Genomic DNA, 9,488 nt, shown 5'->3' with positions numbered 1-9,488 from the left:
ATAACGTATTTGAGTTTTGCAATTTGAAAATACACTTGGAAATATGCAGTTAATCGATTAAGACATGTTTTAATCGATTAACATAAGTTTTTGAAATTTTTTTGAAACTGAAAACTTGGAAAAACAGAATCAGTTACATTTTTGAAACACAAAGAGAGAATTCTATGCTTTAGGATTGAGAGGCATTTCATGTTTAATTTCTCATCATTTCATCTCACATGTTCATGCATTCATTGATGTTTTTTTGAAGATTTTGTATTCTGCAAAATCTGTTTTTCTCTAATGCATTATCATGTTATATGAGACTTGTGTTAGAGTTGTAGAGTAAGGTCTTAATTGTTTAATTTGAGCATTGTAATTGCTTTAGATTACTCTATGTTTTTGTTGTAAAAAGTGTTGTAACTTTGGGAATCTCAAGGTGTCTTACCACCAACGAGATTGTGTTGTATCTTCATTAGCTTAGAGTTCTTGATAGAAAGAATAGGTTCTTGGCTGGGGCTACACCGCAAGAAAGGTTTTCTTGGGCGGTAGGAAGGGAGTCAAACCAAGGGATAAGGTTCTTTAGTTTCAAGTAATTGTCTAAGTGTTGTAATTGGAAGAATTGCTTGTAAAACATTATTTCAATTATAGTGACGAAAAATCTCCCAGATTAGCCGGGAGGCCTGGATGTAGTTTGCAAGTGGACACACAAACGAACCAGGATAAAAATCATGTTGTAGGATTTTTCTTTCTCTTTCTCTCTCTCTTTATTGCTTTAATCGATTACTTTGTATAGTTGTTTTAATTGCGATATTCTGTTTCTATACTATACTGTTGTAACTCTGATATATTTGTTAGCTCTGTATATGTGTTTCAATCTCGGTTAATTGTTGTGCAAGAAACCGAATCTGTTTGTGTAATCTGAGCTATTTTAATCGATTAAATTGATTACGTTAATCGATTATTTCTATTCTGTTAATCGATTAATCTGGGGTTATTTTAGCATTAATTGTTGTTTTCGAAAAGCGGATACTCTGACCGTTACACCTATTCAACCCCCCCCCCTTCTAGGTGTATTTTAGCCACTGATACCTAACAGATTTCTCCCCTCAGTCACCAAGCATTCCCACCCTTTATTCCAGCTGCTAAATAAGAGCAAAAAATTTGAGTGGTCCGTTGATTGCGAAAAGGCTTTTCAAACCTTCAAACAATACCTGGCCTCTCCACCAGGACTAACTAAGCAAACACCCGGTGAGGTGTTATGTCTACTATGTAGTGTTGATGAAGTTGTGGTTGTCGCTCTGTTCCATGAAACTGAAGAAGGTCAGAGCCCGATATACTTTACAAGCAAGGCGTTGCAAGCTCTAGAAATCAGATATTAACAGTTGAATAAGGTAGCATATGCCCTCCTGGTGGCGACCAAGAGGCTACATAAATACTTTTAGTCTCAGTGTATTGTGGTCAAAACCAACTAGCCCATCAGGGAAGTCTTGCACAAACCAGAGTTGGACGGACGAATGATATCATGGTCCACTGAATTCTCATAGTTTGATATCCTGTATGAACCCGAATGACTATCAAGAGCCAAGTCTTTTCAGATTTCGTCGTCGAATTAACCATGCAATCAAATGATCCCGGGTGGACCTGGACGATTTTTGTCGACAAATCCTCGATCCCTAAGGGAAGCAGAGCTGGGATATTGTTGGACAATGGCCACATGATGACCATCTAGAACTCTCTAACTTTCACATTCCCAACCTCCAACAACTAGGCCGAGTATGAACTTGCATAGCCGGACTATAATTAGCAAGGGAGGTCGTTGCTGAAAAAATTGCCACTTGTAGTGATTCCTAGTTGGCAGTCTCACATGTAACTAAGGCTTACCAAACCAAAGACACACTATTGAGTAACTACCTAGAAAAGGTAAAGGACCTAATGGCAAAGTTCAAAGAGGCAACCATTCAGAATTTTCCGAGGGAACAAAATGTGCGAGCAGATATCTTGTCTAAGCTAGCCAACACTAAGAACCTAGGAAGCAACTAGTCCATCATCCAAGGAATTATCTTCAAACCCAATGTCATGGCCATCGAACACATTTCCATCCCAGATGACTGAACATGCCCATTCATCAAATACACTCTACACGGTGATTTGCCTACCAGCCGGAAAGAAAGACATTGATTCCCTCGATGCAACTCTTGGTACACCTTGCCCAAGGGTCATTATATGACTGAGGCTTCTCTACTCCTCTCCTCAAATGCCTCAGCCCCAATAGGGCATAGTACGTCCTTGGAGAGGTCCACGAGGGAATTTGTGGACACCACACCAGTGCAGCTTCCCTAGCAAAAAAAGTCTTGGGAACTGGATATTTATGGCCGACTATGGAAAAACACACATCCGATCTAACTAAGAAATGCACCCGGTGTCAATTATTTGCTGATTTCTATAAGGCCCCACTAGAAGAATTAACTACTACACTGCCCCCTGGCCATTCTATAGGTGGGGTATGTATATAATGGGACATTTTCCTCAAGCAGCCGCCCAACTGAATTTTCTGATAGTAGTTGTAGACTATTTCACCAAGTGGATCGAATTTGACGCCTTATCCACCATTACATCGACCAACATCCAAAAGTTCACCTGGAGAAATATCGTTACCTGGTTCGGCATTCTGGCTACCATTTTAATGGATAACGGTACCCAATTTACCGTCTGGAGATTTCAAGAAATGTTGTTCGGGTTGCATATCAAACACACATCACATCCGATGAGCACCCTCAAATAAATGGGAAGGAAGAAGCAACCAACAAAGTCATTCTAAGGGGGAATCAAGAAAAGGCTAGACGAATCTAAGGGAACTTAGCCCGTCCAACTTCATGATGTGCTCTAGGCTTACTAAACGACTTCACATTCCATAATTAGTGAATCCCCTTTAAACCTCACATATGGCGTAGAGGTCATAACTCCGGTCAAAATAGGAGAACCTACATGGAGGACTTTACACTTTAATGATGAGTACAATCCAACCTTAATAAGGCACAACCTGTATTGGATCGAGGAAATGAAAGATTGTGCCCATATAAGAGAAGTAGTAGTCAAAAGTAGGACTGCAGATAAATATAACTCCTCAATCATCTCCAAGAGCTTCGAGGTTGGGGCTTTGGTATACCATAGTGCAGATATTGGACGGGTCAAGGGGAAAATGGTGCCCAACTAGGAAGGACCCTATCGGGTGGTAGGTAAAACTGGAAAAGGCACCTACAAGCTGGAAGACGGGGCGGCAAAAGAAGTCTCCTAGACATGGAATGATGCAAATCTCCGAGTCTTTTATGCTTAAAAATGTAATGTCGACCCCTTTCGAGGTCAGACAACCCCTGTAACACAAATACATATATGGTAACGAGATATTATTCATTTTTTATCTTTATCACATGGACCCCATACAACAAACAATGCCCCTCAAAGGAGGGGCCCATGGCCTCCTTTAATAGTGGTCAAATAAATCACACAAGGTTTCGGACCATGTCCTCCTTGACTAGTGGTCCGACATCCATACCCCTAAAAGGCGTGACCCATGTCCCCCTTTGAAAGCGACCAAATAAATCAATCAAAGCGTGAACCATGTCCCCCTTTGGCCGATGGTCCAGCATCAACACCCCTCAAATGCAAGGCCCATGGCCCCCTTTGACGGCGGTCAAATAAATCACCCAAAGTGCGAACCATGCCCCCTTTGACCGGTGGTCCAACATCAACACCCCTGAAAGGCATGACCCATGGACTCTTTTTATGGAGGTCAAATAAATCACCCAAGGCATAGGCTAAGCCCTCTTGACTGGAGGTCAGATGTCAATACCCCTCAAAGGCGCGACCAATGGCCCCCTTTGATGGCAGTCAAATAAATCAATCAAGGTTTGGCCAAGCCCCCTTGACTAGTGGTCCATTATGAATACCCCTTAAAAGGGTGGTCCATGGACCTCTTTGATGGAGGCCAATTAAATTACTTGAGGCACAAACCTTTCCCCCTTGGTCGGATTCACATTTGGGCTATTCAGTATAGACATGCTGAGGTTTAGTAAAATAAATTGTTACTACACCCAATTTCAAGTATATTCAGTATTACTTCTTCCGGTCAAGGTTATCTTGTTTATATTCAAGTTCTTTGGATTATCCCTGACCAAAATTACCTTGTTCAAATTCAAGATTCAATTTCTTGTGTTATTAATACTTTCGGTCATGCTCATCTTATTCAGGTTCTGGACTAGTCCCTTATTAAAGTTATTTCCAGCAAAGGAACTCAATCTTCTCATATCCGAGTTGAAAGATTCCGATTACTAATGCCCCCGACCAAAGGCTTGTCGTTTTTATTCAAAATCCTTGGGTTATTTCTGACCATGGTTGCATTGTCGAAAATCAAGATTCAGACGCCTTAATTACTATGAGTTATTTCTGAGTTAGGGTACCTTGTCCAAGTCCAAGTTCCGTTAATATCGATTATGACAAACATATAGCATGATTAAAAATACATTTTAGAAATATTAAAGGGAGATGAGGAATTGAATAAAAGGCTTCATTTAAATATTAAATTGAATACAAGTACTTGGCAATGAATAAAACTACCCTATACTACCCACTCCTATCTGGGACTGGTAGCTTAATAGTCCTATCTGACCCCTATAATACCAGCTCCTCATCAACAACAAGGGCCTGGATATCCTTATAGGAGAATTCCTTGTTAGCGTGGACCAGACGAACCTGGCTCACGACATTATCCTAGGCTAGATGGGTTGCTTCCCCTGTTAGGTCGACTATCTCTTCTAACTCAGCATCCTGGTCAGCCTTCTACTAGGCCAAGGTAGCCATTTCCCCCTCAAGCCCCTCTACACGGGCTTGAGAGGCGGTCAACATGGACCAGACAAACCTGAGTCACGACATTGTCCCATGCTAGATGGGTTGCTTCCCTTGTTAGGCTGACCATCTCTTCTAGCTTAACATCATGGTCGACCTTCAGCTGGGCCAAGGTAGCCATTTCCCCCTCAAGCCCCTCCACATGGGCTTGAGAGGCGGTCAACTCTCCAGCAAGGCGGTCAACTTATCCTCGGGTGGCCTGCTCCCTCTCCTCCGACTGCTCCAGCTTTGCCCTCAAACGTTGGAGCTCAAGTTTTGCCTCCTTGGCCTGAGTAGTCATCTCGATCAGGTTATCATGGTTTTCCATGGCCGCCTATTAGGCACATTCCTGTCGATGAGACATCAGCCACATCTGTTCACTGGCCGGCATGGCTTGAGCCTCTACCCTCTTTTACTCCTTAGTATGAGTCTCTTTTAGCTTCTATACATCGACATAATGCTTCTCTTGAAGAGTGACCAAGTGTTGCTCTCCATCTGACCAATGAGGACCTCCTCCTCTTCAAAATAACTTTTGCCATCACAACCGAGAGGAGGGGTGACAACCGAAGATGTTTTAGCAGATCGAGAAAAGCAATCCCATCTAGAACCCTCCTCACAGAGGGACTCAAGAGGTCTTTTTCCACCGACTTGGCAACACCAAAAGAGGAAAGGATCTGGCTAGAATTGACGCACGACTCTTCCCCCTTCTAGAATGACTTCTACTTGACAGCTTGAACCTTAGAGCCAGTAGTGACTCCCTGCCTTAAAGGAAGGTTAGGCACGGTCTCCTTGGTTAGATCAACCACTAGTCTCGTTGGTGGGGAAATAGGAGTAGGGCGAGCAACTCCACTTGTTTCTTGAGGAGGAAGGCCCGATCCTTGGCAAACAGGCGACTCTCGCCCCTTTCCGAGTGTCTTGGCCAACAGGCGACTCCAATCAAGATTATTGCTCATGTCGGCTGAAAAAGAAAACAAAAACATTAGTATATGACAAAGAACTGGCCAAGCATACACAAGCAACCTGACAAATCTACCTAAGTGCTGCTCCAAGACCACATCCCCATTTTGTAAGATCGAGCATGACATGGACGCACCTTCCGCTAGCCTGTGCAACATCTCCTTAGTGACCTCCGCCTCCTGACCAATCAAACTTTCGTCGTTGATCAAAAACCCTTAAACATGTTTAGGATGGAACTCCCCATTCTAGGCATAGGGGAACCACCTCCTACCATTCAATCCATAAGCCCAAGGGTGACTAGGCATGCTCTTTATCTCCAACCATTAAAAACCCCTCTTCTAGTTCTTTACTGACTAGTCAAGGGGGGTGAACAATGCCCATTTGTTCCTTGACTGAAGGCATACCCATCTGTAGTGACCCTCATTCTCCTCGTCCGAGTTAGTGTTGTGGGTAACCCGAAACATCCAGAAGAAGAGGTTGACCGAGCAAGGATGTTCGTTGACCTTGCACCAAATAGGGAATGCTCGGTTAAAGCCCGAGGCATTTAGGTGGAGCTTCAAAGCGGCAACTTGAAGATGGCCTAGAACGACCACACTCCAATCATCTAGAGTAAGGCGTACCCCAAGCCTCTAAGAGTAGATGTCATATAGATAGAAGGTATAACCAATCCCTGCCTCGACCTGAAGATCCTGGCAGACCCTCTCATCAACCTGCGGAGACTTTAGAGCAATGATGTTCGTTGGGCTTTCTAGAGTATTCATGTTTGGGCAACCATAAGTTGGGAAATAGCTGCTCAACCCTAATATTTCCGTAGTTCACCCACCAATTATGACCACCAGGCATGTCCAAGCTGGTAGGGATGACCAGCTGATCAGCTTTTGCGGCATACATTCTCGCCATAAAGGACCTACGACTAGATGAAACATCAGATTCTAAACTAGAGGCGCAAATCAAAACTGGAAGCCGCTTCTCGAGTGCAGATACTCGGTTAATCAATGTCTCTCCGCACCTCACCATTATCTCTCTCCATTCGGCAACTAAGGTCCAGAGTGAGAGGCGACTCGACCTCCTCTCAGAGGTCGACTTGACACACTAACGTCGTTACGGATGAATAGTGAAGATAGGTGGAGGCTCAAATAAGACCTCCATGCTAACTGCGATGCACTCATGGTAGAGGTTCATAGAATATTAACTAAGTGTTTTTCAGAAAATTGTTAATTGATTAAGGTCATAGTTAATTGATTAAGTTTTTGCAGTTGGGAAACTCATTAATCAATTAACTACTGTTGGAATTTGTTGAAAGAATGATGTTTTGAAGTGAAATGAAAAACCTTACTAGTCTCGTTTTGCTTGGAGGAGGGAAATTGAAAGGTTTTATAAGCCTTATTTTTCAGCCCAACATTCTTTTGAATAAAATATTTATTTATTTGGGGCCTTTTGGGCTTGGATTGTGTGTTGACCAAGTCAACATACACATGCTACAAGGAAAGAGTCATTACAGAGTCGTTAGAGGAGATCTCGGTCATTATGATAGAGCCGTTGGTAATAGAGTCATTCGTAATAGAACCATTGGTAATAGAGCCATTAGAGAGCCGTAGGAGGCCTCATGCTATAAATAAAGGCTTCATTCCCTCATTATTTTTTGCACCAAACTGAAAGCGTTTATCTCTCAACTTATCTTTCTCCCATCTTATATTCTACTGACGCATTTCTGGCAACCTTCTCACTCTTTCTTTCCATGGCACTTGAGAATTGGCACAAGCATCCAAAGTGAGAATTTCGAGAATTGACATTCATAGTCAGTATTGTGGAAAAAGAATTGGCACGGGTAGCACAATAGTGGGTCCCGATCTTAACATATAAACAAAAAGAGAATAATTTCGGCACCACTACGAACCATCGCTGAATTATCTTGCACGGCTCTCAAGCCAAGCCTCTTACGGTCAGACGATCTCGCTGCATGGGCACAACATAATACTTCTCAGCACCACTGCGAACCATCGCTGAATCATCTTGGACGAATCCTCTAGCCAAGTCTCTTACGGTCAAACGATCTCGTTGCGTGGGCATAATATCACACCCTCGCGCCTCGCCTTTAACAAAGGCAATTCCTTACTTTTATTACTTTCAAGAATTTCATATAGTTATTTACCTTTACAACTTCTTGATGGAAAACATGCCATTAGGCTCTCGTATATATGAGAGTTATCGTTCAAACGACTTAATAGAAAGTCATGTCTGTATGGAGCCATCTTGCTCAAGCGAGAGCTGTCTTGATCAAGCGAGGGCACATCCATTTTTGAGGCATTTGTGGCTTAAGCAAGAGCTGTCTCGCTTAAGCGAGAAAACAATCAGTTCTCTTGGTGCCTATTTTAGCTCAAGCGAGAGCTGTCTCGCCCTGAGCTAAAACATTCTCTAGACACTTCTCACTCAAGCGAGAGCTGTCTTGCTCAAGCGAGAAGAGCTTGAATATCATTTTATTTACTTTTCTCAAGGAAAATATTTCTCATTTATATCACATGTTTCTAAACCTTGAATTTAAAAATTATCACATAGATATCATTCCCATAATAATCATTCAAACATTATAATTCAAGAGTAAACATGATATTTGCTTATATAAACATAACATAAATCGGTATAATAAATATTGGTGTACTTAATCCAAACAAACAAGCAATTGATTAAGTACAAGTCTTCTTAATACCCATGGCAACTCCAAACTTGTGAGGGAGTTTGGAGGTCCTGATGCATATTCGGACACCACTGTGTCACGATGTTTTTTCCCTCACCAGAGTGTGTCGAGTCGCTAGGTTCTCTATTTGTAGGTGAGCTTACTTGATCTGATCTCCTCTTGAACTCTTCATTACGCCAAAGTAACGTTAATTAGAATTAGTTAACTGGCGATAATTATTATACTTACGAAATAAATTTTTACGCGAAGATAAAATTTCCGATTTAAAATGAATTTAATTGCTTTCGTCCATCCGATTCAAGGTTGAATATCCTTGAATCATCATTTGTCATTGAAAGTCTTACAATCAAATAACACTTTTTAAAGTAACATTTTCAATAAAACTTATACGGAATTATGTCGTAATCCATGGATATACATCAGGCTAGTTCCTAGGAAAGAGAGGTGGGTCGTAAAAACACTCTTAAATACCAAGTCTTTTCTTATACAAAACCTTTCTTGACATGTATTTCCACTTCATTACATTTTTCTGATAGTTCATAAATCTTATTTTTTGTAAGTAAAACATTTTTACTAAAACTAACATTTTTAAATAAGATCATTAAGCTAGACTTATCATTTTTAAAGTAAGTCAATTTAAAAAAAACAATAATTTTTAAGTAAACCTTACCATTTTAAGGTAAATTCACTTAACTAAGATTCAACATTTTAAAATCATTTTACGATCTAAGACTTCATAACACTTTAAGTTTATAAAGTCAAGACTTTTAGGGAAATCTCATCATTTCAAGTATACTACTAAAACAAATTTTTATGAACATATTAACACCTCCTATTTTTTTAGGAAAAAACCTCAAGGGTTAGTAAGTGTTATTTTCATAGTCATGAAAAAGAATGACTCTTAATTTAATATTTTATACTAAACATCTTTTAGTTATTCTTACCACTTTAAAGTAAGTCAACTAAAATAAAT

At 40.9% G+C, this 9,488-nt stretch overlaps 1 protein-coding gene across 1 annotated transcript in view; it reads left to right on the top strand.

Annotated features, from left to right (window-relative positions):
- Window positions 1,577-9,488, top strand: part of LOC109347620 (probable histone H2A.1) — a 16,968-nt gene continuing 9,056 nt past the window's right edge. Inside the window, exon 1 of the mRNA XM_019587555.1 lies at window positions 1,577-1,582. The gene's annotated coding sequence lies outside the window, so the exon portion shown is untranslated. The remainder of the gene's footprint in view (window positions 1,583-9,488) is intronic.

The sequence above is a fragment of the Lupinus angustifolius genome, chromosome LG05 (genome assembly GCF_001865875.1).
Source record: "Lupinus angustifolius cultivar Tanjil chromosome LG05, LupAngTanjil_v1.0, whole genome shotgun sequence".
In the NCBI taxonomy this organism is placed as follows: domain Eukaryota; kingdom Viridiplantae; phylum Streptophyta; class Magnoliopsida; order Fabales; family Fabaceae; genus Lupinus; species Lupinus angustifolius.
Note: the sequence above shows the minus strand (reverse complement) of the source record. Positions and strands in the feature narration are given on the sequence as shown.